A 20,488-nucleotide genomic window follows, 5' to 3' on the forward strand; every position below is an offset into this window, starting at 1 on the left:
TGCTAGCCCCGTGGCTTTAAGAGACTATCAGGGGTCACTTATCCCAACCCTGGGCTGTCACACAGTCAGGGTTGAATACGGGGGGTTTTCGGGGTGCCTGCCAATCCTAGTGGTTGAGAAGCCCCTCCCCGCATTACTGGGGCTAGATTGGTTCCCCGCCCTTGGTCTCTCCGTGCAGGGGGTGCACTCCATCTCAGACACGCCCCCTGACGTAGCTGCTGTCATCTCCGCCTACGCGGACGTCTTTGACGGCCAGCTGGGACTATACAAGGGCACCCCCATCTCTCTTAATTTAGATCCCCAGGTTGCTCCCATTAGGCTGAAGGCCCGCAGGGTGCCTTTTGCCTTAAGGGCCAAAGTTGATGAGGAGATTGACCGCTTGTTGGCGCAGGGCGTATTGGAGCCTGTTGACTACTCGCGTTGGGAGACCCCAATAGTGGTCCCTGTGAAGGCCGACGGTTCCATACGCCTCTGCGCCGATTTTAAGTCAACCATCAATTTGGCCCTTCAGGCAAACCCCTATCCAGTCCCTGTCGTACAGCACCTGCTCCACTCCCTGGGGCAGGGCTGTATTTTTGCGAAACTGGATATGGCGCAGGCCTACCAGCAGCTCCCGGTGGATGACGAAGCGGCGGCTGCGCAGACTATCGTCACCCACCGTGGGGCTTTCCGTTGCCGCCGCCTCCAATTTGGCGTTTCCGTGGCCCCGGGGATCTTCCAGAGCCTCATGGAGCGTTTGCTCCATGGGCTCCCTGGCGTTGTACCCTATTTCGATGATGTCCTGATCGCTGCATCCAGCCGCTCAGGACTCCTCGAAGTACTGGGGAAGGTCCTCGACCGTTTTAGGGGCGCGGGTCTCAAATTAAAGCGCAGCAAATGTTCATTTGCTGTGCCTAAAGTGGAATTCCTCGGCTTCTCCATTGATGCCCACGGAATCCACCCCACCCCTACTAAAGTCGCAGCCATCAAGAACGCCCCCACCCCCGCCTCTAAGGCGGAGCTGCAGTCGTTCTTGGGGCTTTTAAATTTCTATGCGCCATTTTTGCCGCACAAGGCGTCACTAGCCGAGCCGCTGCATCGGTTGCTCGACCGATCGGCAGCCTGGCGCTGGGGCAGCCGCGAAGCGCATGCGTTCGCGGCTGTCAAAGACATGCTGACGTCAGAGGCAGTCCTAGTCCAATATAGTGACAGGATGCCCCTGACTCTGGCGTGTGACGCCTCCCCCGTGGGTTTGGGGGCGGTCCTGAGCCACGTCCTCCCCAACGGCTCGGAAGCCCCCATAGCTTTTTATTCCCGGACACTCTCTCCAGCGGAGAGAAATTACAGCCAGATCGACAAGGAGGCTCTGGCTGCCGTGTCCGGGGTTAAAAAGTTCCACGAATACCTCTACGGACGGCATTTCATGCTCTTCACTGACCACAAGCCGCTCCTTGGGCTTCTGGCCGGTGACCGTCCGACCCCTCCCATTCTGTCACCCCGGATGACACGCTGGGTGGAGTTCCTAGCGGCATACTCGTATGCTCTAGTCTACCGCCCTGGCAAGCAGCTGGGGCACGCTGATGCCCTCAGCCGCTGCCCCTTGCCCGTCTCCAACCCTCAGACAGTGCCTTGCCTGTCTGTTTTGGCCATTGCAGACCTGGCCTTGCCGCTCTCTGCGGGCGATGTGGCGGCAGCGTCTCTGGCCGACCCCACCCTCTCCCAGGTGATGACCTGGGTTTTGCGGGGGTGGCCTGGGGGGCCGGTGGCCGACGGCCACCGCCCCTACAAGGCCAGGCAGTTAGAGCTGTCCCTTCACAGTGGGTGCCTCCTGTGGGGGGACAGGGTGATCATTCCACCCACTCTGCGTGACCAGGTGCTGTCTCGCCTCCATGAGGGCCACCCTGGCATAGCGCGGATGAAGGCATTGGCGCGCAGCTATGTCTGGTGGCCCCGTCTGGACGACGAGATAGCTACCTGGGTTGCCAGGTGCTCGACCTGCCAGGTCTCCCGTCCAGCGCCTCCGGCGGCCCCGCCGCGGGAGTGGGAGATTCCCCGTGGCCCGTGGTCACGCCTCCACCTGGATTTCGCCGGGCCTTTCCGAGGTCAGGTTTTCCTGGTTGTGGTGGACGCTTACTCGCGCTGGGTGGAGCTCATCCTCATGACCTCCACCACAGCCGAGGCCACTGTCCGAGCACTAACGCGCCTGTTTGCCACCCACGGCTTGCCGGACGTCGTTGTGTCGGACAATGGTCCTCAGTTTGCGTCCACCGTGTTCCAGGGTTTCCTGGCCACCCAAGGCATCAGGCATGCCCTCGTCGCTCCCTATCATCCGGCCAGCAATGGCCGGGCGGAACGCGCTGTCAGCTCGGCCAAAGACGCCCTTGGACGAATGGACAAGGGCGACTGGCCCACGAGGGTGGCTGCTTACCTCCTGGTTCAGCATTCCACCCCGTGTCCATTGTCCGGAAAAACCCCCGCTGAGCTGCTGATGGGCCGGCGCCTGCGGACCACCTTAGATAGGTTGCACCCAACCTATTCTGAGGCACAGCCAAGCAACCTGGGACCCCCTCCTCGTTCCTTTCGTGAGGGCGATCCAGTATGGGCAAGGGCTTTCTCCGGGGATTTCAAGTGGGTGCCTGCCACCGTCACTTTTGTAACCGGCCCCTGCTCTTACAGGGTCCGGACCGCCGACGGTGCAGACTGGCGCCGCCACGTGGATCAATTAAGGCGTCGCGAACCTTTGGATCCACACAACAACCCCGCAGGGTCGGCCTCGCCAATTCCACCCGAGGCCCTGGGGTTGGCGCCGCACCCGATTCCCCCGCCGTGGCAGTTGCCCAGGCCGCAAGAAGTTTCGGCAGAGACTGTTCCAGGCGCCTTCCGCCTTCCACAGCCCTCCATCGTTTCAGCCCCCGTTGGGCTACCAGCTCCACCATTGCAACCGACTTTGGCCTTCCCTCAATCAGGCCAGCCTGTCCCTCGCAACAATTCGAACTTCCCTGACTCAAACCCGCCAGCGGCCGCGCCACCCCGGCCCTGCCTACCTGCTCCTGAGTCTCCGCCTCCTCCTCCGGCTGGGGTAGGCCTTCAAGATGGCGCCCGGAGCTCCACTCCCTTCAGGGAGGAGCTCCCACGGACACCACCTCCTTCTCCGACGGTCTGCCCAGTTCTGAGGCGTTCTGGGCGTGTCCGTCGCCGCCCAGCCTATCTTAGCGACTACGCATGCTCCACTGCTACGCATGCGTCCTCGCTAGGGGGGAAGGAGTATTGTATTCTTTCCTCCCCGACTTACGACCGGGGAATTCCCCCTGTTGTCAGCCAGCAACAGCCATGCTGCGCCTTAGCCAATCAGGCGCGGCATGGCTGAAGGCGGGCTGATCTGATCTCCTGATTGGTTCCTCGGCCTGACAGCTCTCCCTTAAATAGCTGTCAGGCTAAGGAACGGGTGATTTCTCTCCTGTATGACTTCTTGCTGTTATTACAAATAAAAATAGAGTTGGACGTTCCACAGTTTGTCAAGCCTCATCTTTCCCCACACTTCTTCAGAAGGAACCATTACGGTTTCCTCCCCGGATAGCTACTGATGTTACTGACTGGTACTGTATGAGCTTTGTATTAGAGAGAAGACTGTGTATTGGTGGTGGCTAGTCTGTAACTAAGTTACCTGTTTACATGGTGAATTGTGAGTTGAGCAACTGTAACTTCAACGAGGTGTAAATAGACTGTATATACTTCAAGACTGCTTATAGTCTCTATAGCAAGTAAAGCTATTCTTTGTTTTACCTTTGGTGGCTGTGAGTGAGTATTCAACGGCTTATTCGTTATTATATTCCGCTGCTGAACTCTAGTCTCCTAATGGGGATAGACTTAACAATTTCCACAAACACAACATAGACCTATCCATGATGTGAACAGTAGTAGTAATTTAAATGCAGCTACAATGCAATTCTGCACTGTAGCTAGGTTACTTGTTTCACCTACTGTTCCCATCTATATCTTAAGCCAGTTTCAGAAATCCCAGTTTGGATTGCATGTGTTAGGAACTGAACCACACTGGTCCATTGTCTGGACTGTATTTTCAATGCAAGATTGGATTAGCTGTCTTTTGCCCTTCCCAACTATACAGGAAAGACAATTCTTGATGACTGGTTCCCTTGTGGACCTACTGGTGCCTGCCTTTTTCTTTTTCATTTGTCTCCCCTAAGGTATTCCTTCTCCCTTCCTTGCCTTTCCCATTTGTATACATGTATGCCTACACTCCCTACTCACATTCTCTCATTTGACACTAAAGCAGATGTTTTATTTCCCCCTTATGGACTCATAATTGCTTTGATGTTATGGTAAAACAACAACAGTAGGAAAACTTGTTTTTGACATGACTAGGTCCAGGATAATTTTTATCAAGAAAAAAAATATGATATATCAGCTTCATAGAAATAAGTAACAACATAGTGTAGGAAGTTAGCACTCACCCCTCTCTTAGAAAATGAAATATTTTAGGAAAGCTTTTAGGAAAAATTAAAAGGGCAGAATATTTCCCCCTAAAGGGAGGCAGAAACTTATCCCCCCCACCTTTGTTAATGAGGAGCCAGAGAAACATGTTTTAAGGCAAGAAACAGTCTCACTCTTAATAGCTCCCCCACCTTTGTTACTGGGCCATTAAAGGCCTGAGCCATACATAAGAAAGATCTACCTCCTTCAGGCAGACCCATCTACAACAGAAACTCACCACATGGCATTTGGCAATTTAACCGAGCTTTGGACTCAAAAGACACACAACCTACAAAGTTAGCCAACACCCTCATCCCTGGGAGTCTGACAACCAATCAGAATGCATTTCTTACACAGGAACAGGAAACAGAGAGGTGGGGCCGAACAGAGGGTATAAAAAGGTCAGGAACTCTCAGCAAGGCCCCTTTTCCCTTCTTTTTCTTCACTCAACATCTTTGAAGCATGTGATTCCCTTTTTGCCTAGGACCTCAAGCCATGTACTCCTGTCCACCATTAAAACCCATTAAATAAAACCCATGTTTCCAGTGTTTTTTTCCCCACTTGGAACTGAACCCAGATGGACATCTCTTCCAACAATAGGCTATTTGTTATAGCAACTACTACTTTCAGGGAGGCCGTGTGGCAGCCACTAAAGCCAATCAAAACTTAGGCTACCATTAGATTGCAGTGAAGTATTGGAGAATATCACTCTGAAGAGCTTAAAATGGTTCAGGTTAAAATAAAGTTCAAACCAAGGCTTAAAAACATGTTGAGTAGAATCAAATTTTAATGGGCTACAAGTAAGAGGAGGACAGTGCAATCTGCTTCTGAACTTAGAAAAGTATGAATAGTCCACACCAGTACCCCCAGATTGAAAACAATGGTTGTGGGCTAAAGCTGTTACTCTGTGCTAGATTTAATCATGTATTTGTTAAATTTGTGTACCATCTTGCAAGTATCAGATTATACCTAATATTGTGGGACAAACATCTATACCTCTATACATTTACTGAAAACCTACCCTTAGCTAATAAGATAAACTGTGATAATAAGGTCCATAGCTGGATTCTGAAATTAATATCTTGCTGCTGGATGTTAGGCTTAATGATTCATGTCTTAAACGGGGAGAGAAAACATGCAGTATTTTTTATAGCAATCACCTCCTGAAAAACACTTCTTATTCACTGTGAATGTAATATTCTCTTTCTCTGCTCTATCCCTGCAGCCTGAATTCTGCTTATCGGCTATTCTTTCCCAATCAAATCCTGGGAAAGAGACAGAAGACATATGACGATGTGCCACACCATGTATAAGGCACAGGTTAAGAACTAGAACCGTACAACATTTATGCAATTGAACAAAACCCAAAACTTACCTTACCCTTTTAATACTTTTCTCTTTCCAGAGTTAGGAAGAAACTATGAAATATAACTATGAATGGAGCTCTGAAAACCCCTGACAATGTGAATCTGTGACCAATTCAGCAATGTTTCAAGTATTTTCTTCTTGCTTTGAGGTCTAGATTATCGAGTTCACAAATGTCACTTTAACAAAAAGGGCTCAGGGACTAGAATCTGCAACATTTCTCAACAGGTTCAGTAAAGAAAGAGATACCACCTAGTTTGGCTCAAAAGCCTCCTTTTTTTTTGAAAGAAAAAAAAAACAACCTGTCATCTGACTTGAGAGTTTAGGACCTATCAACACCTACAAGTAGGGAGAGAACTGTTATGTTCTCTCTGTCAGCTCATCCATATTTTACCACTTCATTTGCAGAATGGAAGTCAAGGTTTTGCAAAGCCAGCAGTATTCAATGCAGTCTGTGTTATGCATATATAGTAGACTACTCCCTCTAGCTCTTTTGGTCTCTGGGTAAGATCCAAACTTCACTGAATCAGTTTGCCAGCATTACACTGAAAATAGCTGGGGGGGGAAAAAGAGGGAGGATTATTCGTGAACTTCATCTGCTTTCCTGATGAGCAATTAGCAACAAGCTTCTATAATACAACTTCCTCTCAGTGAGAAATGTTTGTGCTTACTCTGCAAGCCAGCCCATTGAAAACTCACCCCGTGATGCCAAACAAAAGCTCCTTTTTTCAACAATTCCAGCCCTGTTTACAAGAGAAGAGAAAGCTTTTTACAATGTGGACAATTTGCAAGTGCGAAAGGGTTGTCTGACTCTGGGGGATTGCTTCCCTGTGAAGCCCATTAATCTTGCACGGAATTAAAGCGCTTGTCAATATCTCTTGAAATTAACAAGCTAAAATCACAGTAGGTGACAGACAAGTGCCTTTCATATGGCAATAGAAGTGAACTGAGTTAAATAGGAACCATCATCCCTTTCTCTGATTAGTGATGGAGTCGGAGACAGAGTGATTTGCATATATTAGCAGGAGCTGCATTTCCCGTTCTAGACAAATTGGTTATTTTAAATAATACCAGGCTTGCTGTTTTTACCCACCACGAATAGTTATAAGTAGCATTTTTTTGTTGTTTCATTCTTATATTTCCCCCTTCCATTTCTTATCATTATATTCCTCTCTATTTATTTTTACCTTAAAAAGATTCATATTTTTAATAGCCACAATCTCATTTAACTGAGTCTTTTTTTAATATATGCCCTGCGATTTTAGATCACACAATAACCATAGTTTGAGAACTGGGGAGAAGTTTCTTAGACTCTTAAAATAATTTCTAACCTGCCTTTTTCTCCATTTAGATACCAAGGGAATGCCTAATAATTAAAACTGAATAAACATAAAGCAAGTGCCTGATAATTAAAACAATGAAATGTAAAATGTAAGATAAATATTAACTCATTATTATAACAAAAGGAAAGGATTTTAAAAAGATAGAAGGAAATATACTTAGCAGAGGATATTAAACATAAAGGAATCCAGAAATAAAATATGTATTTACAGTCTGATACCAAACTGTTATATAGGTAAAAGTAAAGGTTTCTCTTGGACATATGTGCTAGTCATTCCCAACTCTAGGGGGTGGTGCTCAACTCTGTTTCAAAGCCAAAGAACCAGTGCTGTCTGAAGATGTCTCTGTGGTCATGTGGCCAGCATGACCAAGCACCGAAGGCACACAGAACGCTTTAACGTGCTTTCAAACTGCTAGGTTTGCAGAAGTTGAGACAAATAATGGGAGCTCACTCCGTTATGTGGTGCTTGGGATTCGAACCGCTGAACCGCCAAACTGTTATAGAAAGATTCAATTAGGCTTCCTGTCACAGAGGAATGAGTAAAGATGCACTCTTCATCATCTAGTTGACATGGAATAGTGGACATAAATTCGAAGAAGACAGATATAAGTTGAATGTTGCCAAAAAATCTGAACAGTAAGATCAATATAACTATAGAACCAATTAACTCAAGAAATGACTAGTGCATACAACTAAAGACTCGATTTCTTTAATTTGGATATCTCTATGGAGTGGGTGATGGACTTGATGTTCTGAACTTTATCATTCTCTGATTTAATTAGGCTCTGATTTAGGAGCAGATAGACAGTGGTTCTTAACCAGTGATGGGATTGGGAAGAGAAGTCCAGCTTTGGATATTTGCTTTGTGGGACTCTGCAGGATTCACTTTTCTTCCCATTCTTGTTTAACACCTCTATGAAAACACTGGTGAGGACATACATTGGCACTATTATATATGTATGCCCCGAACCATTCAATGCTTTTGAAATGCTCCTCTGGTGCCTGGAGGTTTTGTGGATCTGGATGTGGAAAACAATGGCTTTGGCTAAACTTTTATATCTGAGTTTCTATGAATTTGAGGGCCCCCTGGAACTAGTGATTTTCCCATCATAACTCTGAATGGGATTACATTCCCCCAAACTGAATTACTGCATAATCCAAGACTCGTTGTGGATATGTGGAGCAGGTAGCAACTGTGGCCAAGAAAGATATCACATGAATACGTTTAATGTAACAATAGTACCTCTTCCAGGATCAGGGAAACACTGCTCATGGTTACTGATGATTTAGTCATCTCCCAATAGGACTATTGCAATGAATTCTATATGGCACTTCCTTGAAGAGCATTCAGAAACTTTATCTTGTCCAGGATGTAGTGGTGTATGTAGTATTGGTTTCACCATGGTTTGCCCAGGTAGCACAACTACTATATGAAATTATATATTGTTTTAGAGTGGGTTTTTAATGCAAATCCACCTGCCATACACTACCTTTTAAAGCCCTGCATGAAATAGGATTAGTTTACTCATAGGACTGCCTATTCTCAATGGTTTTGGCCTGTCTTTGGCAGTGTAGAACTTTTCTGGATCCCTTCAGTGATACAGTGCCACCCAGCAAAACTTAGGATGTGTGACTTTTTTTATTATGGCATAGGTCCTATGGAACTGCCTCCCCTAAAGATGGCCCCAAGTTTACTTGTTTTTCAGAATCCTGGGATACACTGGCTGTTTCTCTAGGTAATTACTGGAGGTCTGGCACAATAACTAAATAACTAAATAATAACTAAATATAAAAAAATATTTTAAGGAGCATCAACTCAATCTTCCTCTTAGCTTTAAGGTATTTATTTATATGTGTACTCCTCATTTAGCAATTGTTTTATTTAGTGACTATTTGCAATTATGAGCTACAAACAAAAAAACTAATTCCAGCCTGGAATCTTCAGCTGCATCTAAGCCAACACTCAACTGCTGTCCCGCTCTCTATGCTGCAGCTGATCGCCGCTTTGTTTCCCAGCCAATCAGCTCTGATGCCCAGCTTATCAACACATGCAGTAGCATTGCAGCCTCCACCCACTGCCCTGTGCCCAGCTGCTCATTGGCAGATCCATTTACCACCTCCCAACTGATCAGTGTGGTGATTGTGTCAATTCCAGTCCTGACCTTGCAGTGTCCCCTTCCCGAATGGCAACCCAGAAGCTTGCCGTTTTGGGGTTTGACACTTTGCAGGTCTATAATGCAAAGAAAAGCCAAAATAAGATCATAAGCATAGTTTGGGTACCTTTAGTGAACAGCCAAGTAGCTGGTCCCAAATGAGATTCCTAAATGAGGACTATCTGTATTTTATTTGCCATCCAGTGTTTCACTGGATAAATGGGATATCACATATCACATACATTTGTATAATCATGGCCAAGAATGTTTCTGAAATGCTATTTTCTGATATTTCCCCCATCCCCTCACGCATGTTAATTTTCTTCATGTCCTCTAATCTGATTAGGGAATATGTGTGTGTGTGTGTGTGTCTGACTGTCTGTCTGTCTGTGTTGTGTGTCTGTGTTGTGTTTGTGCTGATAAATAAATAAAGGGAGACTAGTATAGATCTATTTCAAGCTATTTAGCTCTCATCAGCTAGCCATGCCCTTACTGGGATTTGAACCTATATATATAATTACAAGGTGCATATACAAACCCATTCAAACTTACACTCCCTCATATCCTCCTGTTTTGTTTTGTTTTTAAAAATGCAATGATGTAATATAGGGACATTTAAAACTGTAAACTAACAAAACTTCTCTAACAGGATACACAAAGGAGTTGAAAGACAAATGTTTATTTTTAAATAACCTACTGAAAGTCACACTCCTGCATATGTAAACTCAGAAAAGCTTTCAAAGATCTAAATTAGAAATCCAAATAGAATGATTTCCCTTTGTATATTACTGTTCACACTTGGTTCTAGAATGTTTATCATTGTCATTTATCAATTCTGTTCATCTTGTGACTGTACACTTATTAAGGAAGCTTAAACTCTATCACAGATGATAACATTTAATCCCAAGCATGAAATCAATGCATCTATACATTTATGTAGCCTTTGAACATTATCGCACCACAGAGGACCATTATTGTGATCCTGGCTTGTGTTATCTAATAATTCAAAAACCTGTACTTGAAATTAGCTTCTAAATATAGAGTGTAAGTTTTCACAGCTGCTATTTATTTGTGAAATGACATCTGGGTAGTGGTATGAAAAGCAATGAATATGTGCTGATTTTTCAGTAGCCATGCTTCTAGCTTCTTCAGAGCATATTTGAACTGAATGCTGAAAAAGAAGCCATGTTTTGCTTGGGTTGAATGGAATGGAATGTCCACAACTAGTTTCTAATCACCAAGAGGGTGATAGTTGATAATCTTCCTCCTCGCTTAAACGATTAGGATGCTTTTTAAAATTTCTATTGCTTCTGTAATAATTTTTTGGGGGAGAAAGTCTGCTGTACTGTGCCAGGATGCTGACATTTTGTAGATCTATTTTGTGATTAGATACTGGCTATCCAGTTTAATATTACATTCATGTTTCTTATTTCCGTATTTTATGGGACATGAATATTAAAATGGACAACATGATATGCAGAATTAAACAATATAAAATGAAAAGCTTAAAAATCGTCTGGTCCAAGGAACCAAGAACACCACAAGGAGTTACTTCAGAATAGTTTATGTATTGTTGCTCACTTATAAACTGAATCTTGCCAGATTAAAGCATTTATCCCGCATAACTATTAGATGCGAACTGCTGTGAAATCTGCATTCACCTTTTTCCTACACACCAAATATTCCAATCTATGTTGTCTCTTTTGTCCCAGTAAAAGACATGCTTCCTCTTGTGACTCTGGATTACATTCCATCACAAAAATAGGACAAATGGTTTTGGCTGATTTCCAATTTTAAGGGCCAAATATTAAATCTATAATAATATCATTAAATATTAATTCCATATTGAAATACCAATACACTGATTCAAGCATCCTTAGCCATTTTCTTTACAAAAATAATATGATGAAAATGTATCACATATAAAGTTGTCAAGATGGCATAGAAAAGAAAGAAAAATATGACTGAAGTAGTAAGGATATCAAAAGATAGCAAAGCATAAAAGAGAAATGAGATTCCTGTATATGAGTACAAAGTTAAACTACTATTCGGTTCTCATGTTATTGTTATTTCATGAGAGACTTTGTAGTATGACTATTTCCACCAGTGGGATATTGATATACAGAAGTAATCTACAGTGGATGAGGTTCTTTTTCCTACACTAATGTTTGCTGTATTGTACAGCATTAATCTTCAAAGCTGGTATACACCGGAGCTACATATTAGATTCTTCACAAATTAATGTTATTGAAATAGTGTGGGGAGAACGTTTTGCAGCACATCTGAGCACCACTGCAATATCATCTGACACCATGAATGGCAGAGTAAGCCCAAACATTTATCAACATGCAGTTGACTTTCTATGTATCTTGTACAGTGCAATATTAAATATTTTCATTTAATGCCATCTTCTAACTTCCCTTTTCCCCCGGCTCTGTGTTTTTGAAAGAGAAATCTATTCCTAACCCAGTTAATTGGGAGAGAAAACAAATAACCACATTTATTGATTAGATACACTCACCCCGAATGCACTCCTGAATACAGATTTATCACCACTTGGCAACTTGGAGAACAACACATTATAGCCACCACAGAAATTGACATTCCTGCAACCAGTTTTCTACAACTGAGCCAAGCTATTGAGCTGTGTGAATTATGGCAGTGGGCTTGCCTGCAAGCAATAATGTGGAGTGGCAGCGGGGAAATTAAGTCTGTGACGGCCAAGTATAAAGCATTAATGCAGATTGTTAGTTAAGCTCGTTTAGGAGAAACTTTTCATGAAGAAAGCAGAAGTGAGCATAACATGATTCTGGGAATTATTTTCCATTACTTGCCACCTGAAACCTTTGACTGCATATCTGGCACCTTTTAAGAATTATTTCCTCCCCTATATCGTACCAAGTGAGAATAGAGTTACTTCTCAATTTTTATCTAAGACAATCTTTTCAAATGATGCTGAAATTCGCACATAGGAAAACAAACGATGCAACCAAAAAGAATTGCAAGAAGAGTAGCGAAATATAACAAAACAATGATAGCTCTGTGACTATTTTAATCATTAAACTTATTGAAAAGTAAAATAAAAATGTAAGTTAGGGGGCCTTTGCCTTAATCAACTGTAACCAAATATTGATGTCATGCTTACTATGCAGACATTATCTCCATGTAGGGAAAGCAAAATGGAAAAAGAATGGTGATGATGATTTTCTACACAGTTTCCCTATATTTAAAGTTTTAAAACCACCATATTTCCCTGAAAATAAGTAAGGGTCTTATTTTCTTTTGATCCCCAAAATAAGTGGTTGGCCTTTTTTCCGGGAAAGTCTTATTATTTTTGAGGTGCCGAAGGCGGTGAGCATTCTCACCTCATGGCTGCTGCTGTGTTGCAATTTTTTTGGGGAGATATTATTTTGGGGGGAAGGGCTTATTTTAGCGCATGCACTCAAAAGCCTGATTGGGCTTATGATCCAGGAAGGTCTTATTTTCAGGGAAACAGGGTTATATTTTAAACTTTTTTGAAGAAGTTTACAATATTATTTTAAAACTTAAAATATAAAATAACATAAATTTAAGCTACATAAAATATGTATTTAAAAGAAGGGAAATGAAATAAAACCTTCATAAAGAAACGCTGCCATAATACTAAGTTGTAAGTGTTAAACCGGCAGCCCAACTGGCTGGATACATCACACGCTGGACACACCCACCCAACTTCATGAAGGTGAAAAATGTCAAGAAACATCACGTGACAGCAATGTGATGTGACAAGTTTGACATCTGTGCTCTAAGGGATTTCAATATTGAAAACATTCCCAAGATCTGGTGCCACTGCTGAGAAGTCTTGTCCACAAGCAACTACAAAATTAGATTTGCGAGTCATGACACATGCCATCAGGATCTTTTTTGATGAGTATAATTATCTGATTTGTAATGAGAAATGTAATGCTGTACATGTAATACTATTGGATTCCAATAGCAAAGGTGACCCCAGGAACTCTACTATAAATGGAGTGAAAACTCCTATAAATAGGAGCTCTTCTATTCTATGATTAGGGGACTGGAGACTAAAACATATGAAGAACAGTTGCAGGAACTGGGTATCTCTAAATTAATGGAAGGAAGGACTAGGGGAGACATGATAACAGTGTTCCAATATCTCAGGGGTTGCCACAAAAAAGAGGGAGTCAAACTATTCTCCAAGGCACCTGAGGATAGAACAAGAAGCAATGGGTGGAAACTAATCAAGGAGAGAAGCAACTTAGAACTCAGGAGAAATTTCCTGACAGTGAGAACAAGGAATCAGTGGAACAGAAGTTGCCTCCAGAAGTTGTGAATGCCCCAACACTGGAAGTCTTTAAGAAGATGTTGGATACCCATTTGTCTGAAATGGTATAGGGTTTCCTGCCTAGGCATGGGGTTGGACTAGAAGACCTCCAAGGTCCCTTCCAACTCTGCTATTGTATTGTATTATTGTATTATTCTGTGGAGTAGAAAAGCTCCTAAATTCTCATATTATCAGGAAATACCTAAGTGTACCACAGATGCTCTCCATTTCAAAAATCAGCTAAATGAAGTGAAGAATGTCAATTAAATCAGTTGAATCAAGTCTCTTTTTGATTTTGGTTGACTTGTGCAGCCTTATAAATTCAGCAATAAATCAATAGAATAAAAACAGGGCACAAAAAGGGGAGGTATTTTTTGAGCCTCTCATTCTGCCTATATATAAGCACATTTTATGCTTTATGCTTTAACTTTGTATACGTGCAGGAAAATATTCAAAGGGGAAAAAAAACAATTGACAATCATTTTCCTAGAACAGAAGTTTTGGATGGCACAGAAGCAGAACCACTGTCCAATTGGAGGTTGTGGTAGCTTGTAATGACTTTTTAAAAAATGTGTTTAAATTCAAGCATGACTTTTGGAACAATAGATAGTGATATGTCAGACAAGGGCTGGGCTAGCTGACCTATAACGTTCTATCCAATTTGATTGTTCTCCAATAGTTCTTATTCTACATAGTTGTCAGCATTCTCTTATTTTAGAATCCAATTAAAATGCTGAAAAGCATAACAGACATTGGCAGAAAGGATTGCCTTTATGCAGGTACAAAAAAAATCTAAGCATCATCTCATTTTCTATGTGCTTTCTTTTGTCTGACCTTTGCAGGACAGGGACATTTATAATAGGAACAGAATATGATTGATAATTAATGTTTTATTGATGAAAGAAATAGTGACATTACACTGATTTTAGAACTATGTTTTATTAATGAAAATCAAAATAATTTCTGCCTTACTGTAGCAAGAAGCCCGTATAGGAATGAGGATTAAAAAATGGAATGGGAAAAAAACAACGCTAATTAGCTCAAGTTGTTTTTCAATAGGGCTCTGCTTAGTTATCCAGGAAAAGTATAAGGAGATAAGATATGGAGTTCATTCTATGTGATCTGGGTTTCTGCCTCCCCCTCCTTTCCTTTTTTTTTTTTTCCAAAAAGTTTTATTGGTTTTTTAAAACATTTATAAGGAAAAGGGTAAGTGGAATGGTTACAAATTTTGGCAGTTGCAAGTGTGGCAGATGCCCCCTCCCTCCAAACTCATAGGTTACATCTAAATATCAAACATTAATACATAATCATAAAAAATCAGCATATTAATTCTAGAAAAAATAATTTTCAATCGGTTTATATAGTTATGATATATAGTCTAGATATAATTTCATTATTACTTTTGGTCTGTTTATAACATTGTGGTTTTCTTATTCATTTTTGTGATCTGAGCTTTCTTGGTGTTGCCCCTTCACCCCCCGCTGGCAGAGCTCCGGCCCCTCCCGTGTCCTGTGTGACCATTGTGGTATCTTCTGTTTTTTCTAGGTTCGCTTTATTTTTTTCCATAAAGGCCTGTGCCTCTATGGGTGTGTTGATTCTGATTCTTGTCTCCTCCCAGAATATCAGCATACCTTCAGGCATCAACCATCTAAACCAGACCCCCTTCTGGTATAGTTTATTCGCCAATTGCGAATAGTTTTTCCTTTTCTCCCTAATTTTTTTGGGAATCTGCTTCAGAATGGTTATCTCCCTGTCATGGTATGTCAGTGTTTGCCCCCTTTGTACACCCAGAATTTCATCTCTTGTGCTTTTCCTAAGGAATTTAATATGAACCTCCCTGGGTACATTGTGTGTTCTGGCATATGCTGAATTCACTCTATAGACCAGATCTATCTCCCATTCCATCTGCTGTTTATCTTTGTGTATGTATTCAGCTAAAATATTAGTCATAATGTCCCTTATGTTTTCCCCATCTGTTTCTATTACATTTTGAAATCTAAGATAAAAGGACATTCTCTCAAACTCTGTTTTCATTTGTTGGATATCAAGTTCTTTGTTTCCCTTCTGTAAAGCCTCTACCCCCCCTCTCGCCTCCGCCACCCCACCCTCCACAAGGTCCAGTCTCTGTGAGTTCTTATAAATTTGAACTTGATTTTCTTTAATTTCATCTTTCATTTCCCTTAGCTGTTTCTTGATTTCCTCCTGGCCCTGTAAAATTTGTTGAAGCATTTGTTGAAGGTCTATCTCTGTAGTCTTAGGTTGCATCAATTCTGTTATCTTTGACTGTGTGGCTGGACTGGATGTTGCAGATGTTGGAGCAGAAGTGGCAAAGCCAGGTTTTCCAGGAGGTGGTCTTTTTGGAGACATGGTTTAAAAAGCACAGAGATCAGTCAGTGTAGAAACTGGGCAGCTGGAGAAGTAGAGCAGGCAGGCGAGTCCAGAAGGCAGAGGATCCAAACAGGTGGGAGTTTCTTTAGTCACTCTAGCAATAGATGAAAGTTTTTTCTCCAAAGAGTTCAGAAAATCACAATCCACAAGAGATTCCTCTGGGCGACTCGGAGACAAAGACCGGAAGCCTGAATTTTAAAGGTGGAGTCAGGTTTCACAGTTCATGAAGACAACGGAAGTGTGCCATCTTGCCCTGCCAGCTTTGGGCTCAGAGGCATAAAAATTTTTTTAAAAGTTCAAAAAGTTCTCAGATCATCAATAAGTTCTGGATCTAAGTCCCATGAAAAGCACTTTTGCTGGGGTGAGGCATCGTTAGTTGGCTCTCCCCCCTCCTCCTTCCCCTGGGGGCGAGAGCAGAATTTTAACAAGCCGCTTGTCCAAGGGGGGGGGGAATCCCCCTCCCCTCTAGCCGCTCCTCAAAGAGTAAATCCGAAAGGTTAACTTTTAAAATTACTGAAAAGTCTATCCATTCAAAAGTAAGGGGATGAAGAGAGGAAGCATCTCACCGCACCGCCGCTGCTTCCTTCAGTTTTGCATTCTCCGATCGGCATGGGGCGAGATGCAGGCGCGTCCTCCAAAACTACTCCCCGGTGCCTGGAGCAAAGCGGAAAAGCCCCCACCAGCCGCCGCCGGTGCCAGAGCCTTCCACGAGCCGCTCCTTCGGCAGGGCGCCTCTTCGGGGCGTACTGTGCCCCCCCGAAGACGGGGGAAGCCCACCGAAGAGCGGGAGCAGGCAAAGTCCTTGCCCGTCGCCGTAGCCGCTGGAACCGGAAGTCCCTCCCCCTCCTTTCCAAATGGCTATAGTATTCTCTAGAAAATAAGATGAATAATGCTTGAAACCAAATGTTTTGCTTGAAATCTAGTTTTTGTTTAGTAGTCTTCAGGAAGGTTGGTTAAGACTGTTATGTGGAATGGAGCATTTTGGGATGTTCGTTTAGGCTGTGAAAGTACAAGGAAAACTTTAGGATGTTGCCTTTGAGTCATAGGTGGGTAGCTGATCTTTTTGCTACCAGCTTGAGCGCGTTCCCACACGCCAGCACTCGTTTGCGCACACACCCGCACTCACATGCACACATGCATGTCCTGGCAGGTGGGCGGAACCTCCCACTGCTGCTATGACTTGCTTCCTTTGATACGGGTATTGTTGTGAGGTTCGTGACCTTCCTTGGTCAAGTCACCCATCTAAAGAGAGACATTATTTACTTAGCTTTCCCTAGCTCCCTTAACAATTTTTGTGTTACAGTTTTGAAAGTTAGCTGCTTTAGACTTTTCCAGCAATAGCAGTAAAGAGTCCCAACACACCTTAAAACTAATCAAAATATCATTGCACTAGCTTCTGCAGATAATAGTCCTCTTCACCAGAAGCCCAGGATATAATCCAGAAAAAGAAACATTTTATATAAACACTAATATTTGGTTGGAAGGAAGTTGAGAGCAGGGAGGAAAGGATTAAACAAGATGAGAAAATCAGTGAGAATTGCTCATAGTGACTTTTAATACAGCAGTAGCTAGGTGTGATTCAGACATTCTTGCTTTGAAGACCTGGTTAACATATGTAGTATAATGAGGAAATTTGGTCTTTATTTAATGCATGAAAATGATGTTAAATCTTCTAATGAATTGTAACTGAGTAGTATCAGACTTCACATTTTCTGTTCCCTATAACTGCCACCTCAGTTCTCCACTTGTAGTATAAGTATAACATAGCAAAAGGCAACTTCCAAAAATCAGCGGAGAAGGGGAGATCAGTTCCCCTGAACGCTTTGTCTCTAACCTCAAGGTCACTTTCCTTGAAAAAAGAAATTACAAAGTCCAAATTACTTCTGAAGCAATTGAGGTAGAATGTGCTAATTTTATTATCACTTCTTCTGGCCTTCCCTATCTCTGTTAGTACTGTTAGAATTAGTATACAGAGCTGTGTGGTTAAGCCATTTTATCTTGTTAAAGGTACAGTATTCGTGGTAAAACAGGTCTGTCAAACTCAATTTCATTGAGACTGCATCAGGATTGTGTTTGACCTCAGAGGCCCGTGTGTGTGTGTGTGTGTGTGTGTGTGTGTGTGTGTGTGTGTGCGTGGCTGGGGGTGGGCATGGCCAGTTCGACGTCACTCATATTAGGAGCACCTGTGGTGACCAAATGTTAAGGCAGGACTTCCCTCATACCCTGCATCACTTTCACTATAATCTCCATCCTTCCTTCCTTCCTTCCTTCCTTCCTTCCTTCCTTCCTTCCTTCCTTCCTTCCTTCCTTCCTGCCTGCCTGCCTGCCTGCCTGCCTGCCTGCCTGCCTGCCTGCCTGCCTGCTTCCTTCCTTCCTTCCTTCCTTCCTTCCTTCCTTCCTTCCTTCCTTCCTTCCTTGATTCATTCATTCATTCATTCATTCATTCATTCATTCATTCATTCCTCTTTTTCTTTCCTTCTTCATTCTCCTTTCTTTTTCCTTCATCTCTTTCCTTATTTTTTCTTCCTTGCTCTCTTACCATCTTTTTTTCTTTTTTTCTTTGTGTTTCCTCTTCCCCTTTCTCCTTTCCTGTCCCTTCTTGCAAGCTCAAATGCAAAAGGGGAAATATGTTTCCTTTTGTTTTGTTTTTAGTTTGTTTTGATAGCATTCTGCCAGCAAAAATGGAGCTCCGGGGAGGCCACGCACCACCTCTGAGCTCCGTTTTCACTGGCAGAGTCAACATGGGCCAGTCCTTTGCTGTTTCCAGGCCAGTCCCGTGGGCCCGATCTAAGCATCCCACGGGCCGGATCCAGCCTGTGGGCCTTGTGTTTGACATCCCTGTGCTAAAAGAAGGGATACGTTGTTGCCAGGGATTCTGAACAAATATTACCAATTTGAAATAGATTTTTGTCCATTTCATTAAAGCGGGAAATATAACCTAGTTTTTATGTACCACAATCTCTGATTAAAATATGTTCACTTTGTGTTACCAGAATGTGCTTATCATTTGAATATGTAATTAATGATAGCTGGTAATACAATGGGAAAAATCATAGAAATAAGTAATCTTATTACCGATTTTAGTGCAAAAAGCCTTGCACCTATGTGTACACTCCCAGGTATTACTATATCTATCTTAAAGGACAACTGCATATTTTAGCTGCAAACCACAAGGCTGTGCCAATTACAAAGCAGAGGTGAGAAAGTGTATATGCCTGTTAATATGGTTAAATGTCAGGAAGGTAATTACAGAAGGTGACATTTATGGGACTATGCTGGACATCATTATTCTTTTGTGATTATTGTATTTTCCAACCTGTTGCTTAGCATGGAATAGATATTTCACAAACAGCAATCTGGACATGGGGGGAAAAATCCCTCCAAAAAAGGGTGAGGAGGGGTATGTCACAACTCTATTAACCAAAAAGTAATTTGTGTTCATCTTTCTTGACCTTTCCGTCATCTGTGGATAATTATTGCAAAGCCCTGGATATCTGTTTCACTAATGCTATTTACTAGATAAAAAAGATCTTGGAACTGAACATGAAAAAGGTAGCATGAGCAAGTTCATCCAATTTGTGGCAAATTTTATTGCCATTTTAATTGCCTAGTAATTGTTTTCGGTACACAAAAATAATTGCGTAAAAGAGATGTAAACAACAAAAATGCTTTTTTCGTCTCGTCCCCCCCTCCCCCACACACTTACATGCAAACTGAAGCTTTGCTTTCCTGCTCAGAATCGTTCCAAATGAATTTGTGACCAAACACTGGTCTGTTCCAATATCCTGTTTCTTATGTGGATTATTGATTGCCAAGCTGCCTCCAACCAGACTGTAGTGATAACTCATGCTAAGATCAATATCTGTGCCATTTTGCTTCCACCTTTGAGGGGGGAGAAATCAAATTATACTTATAATTTACAGAGGCTATTTGGGTTTCATTTTTATGTAGTTGCTGTAACATACCTGCAACAATGAAAAGCACAGTTAAAATATTAGAATATTGTATCATATTGCACAGCAGACTAATTTTTATATCCATCTTGTAAATTTCACTGTAAATTTTACAGTCTGGAAAACTTTCTTTTGAATAACACATTCTATGCAAACAGCTAAATGTCTTCAAAAATAATGACAACTTATTCCTGTCATCCAGTCTACTGTATACATTTAAGCAGCATAATGTCACTACATTCTTTTTTATATACTATCAAAGTACCTGGAAATACTCTATATTTTACAACCCATGCTACTAATGCAATAAATTTGCTTGTAATAAAGATTTCAGAGATCTAACTCAGAACAAAATATACTTCAAAAGGCAGGGAAAAAGCAAGAAAGGGTTGTTTGTATCATTTGAGATTGACAATGTAATAATGATAGCACTGTTATTTTAAAACAGGATCTGTCTTCCTTAGCCTATTAGACAAAAAAATGAATCATGTCT

At 42.4% G+C, this 20,488-nt stretch overlaps 1 pseudogene across 1 annotated transcript in view; it reads right to left on the bottom strand.

Moving 5' to 3' along the window:
- The window catches only part of LOC309399653 (contactin-6-like), a 163,131-nt pseudogene extending 143,226 nt beyond the window's left edge, over positions 1-19,905 (bottom strand). The window contains exon 1 of the transcript in view: positions 19,749-19,905. The product of the transcript in view is annotated as a contactin-6-like (transcript). The remainder of the gene's footprint in view (positions 1-19,748) is intronic.
- Between the last annotated feature and the right edge of the window lie 583 nt (positions 19,906-20,488).

Source organism: Natrix helvetica (assembly GCF_964273705.1).
Source record: "Natrix helvetica genome assembly, chromosome: 1".
Taxonomy (NCBI): domain Eukaryota; kingdom Metazoa; phylum Chordata; class Lepidosauria; order Squamata; family Natricidae; genus Natrix; species Natrix helvetica.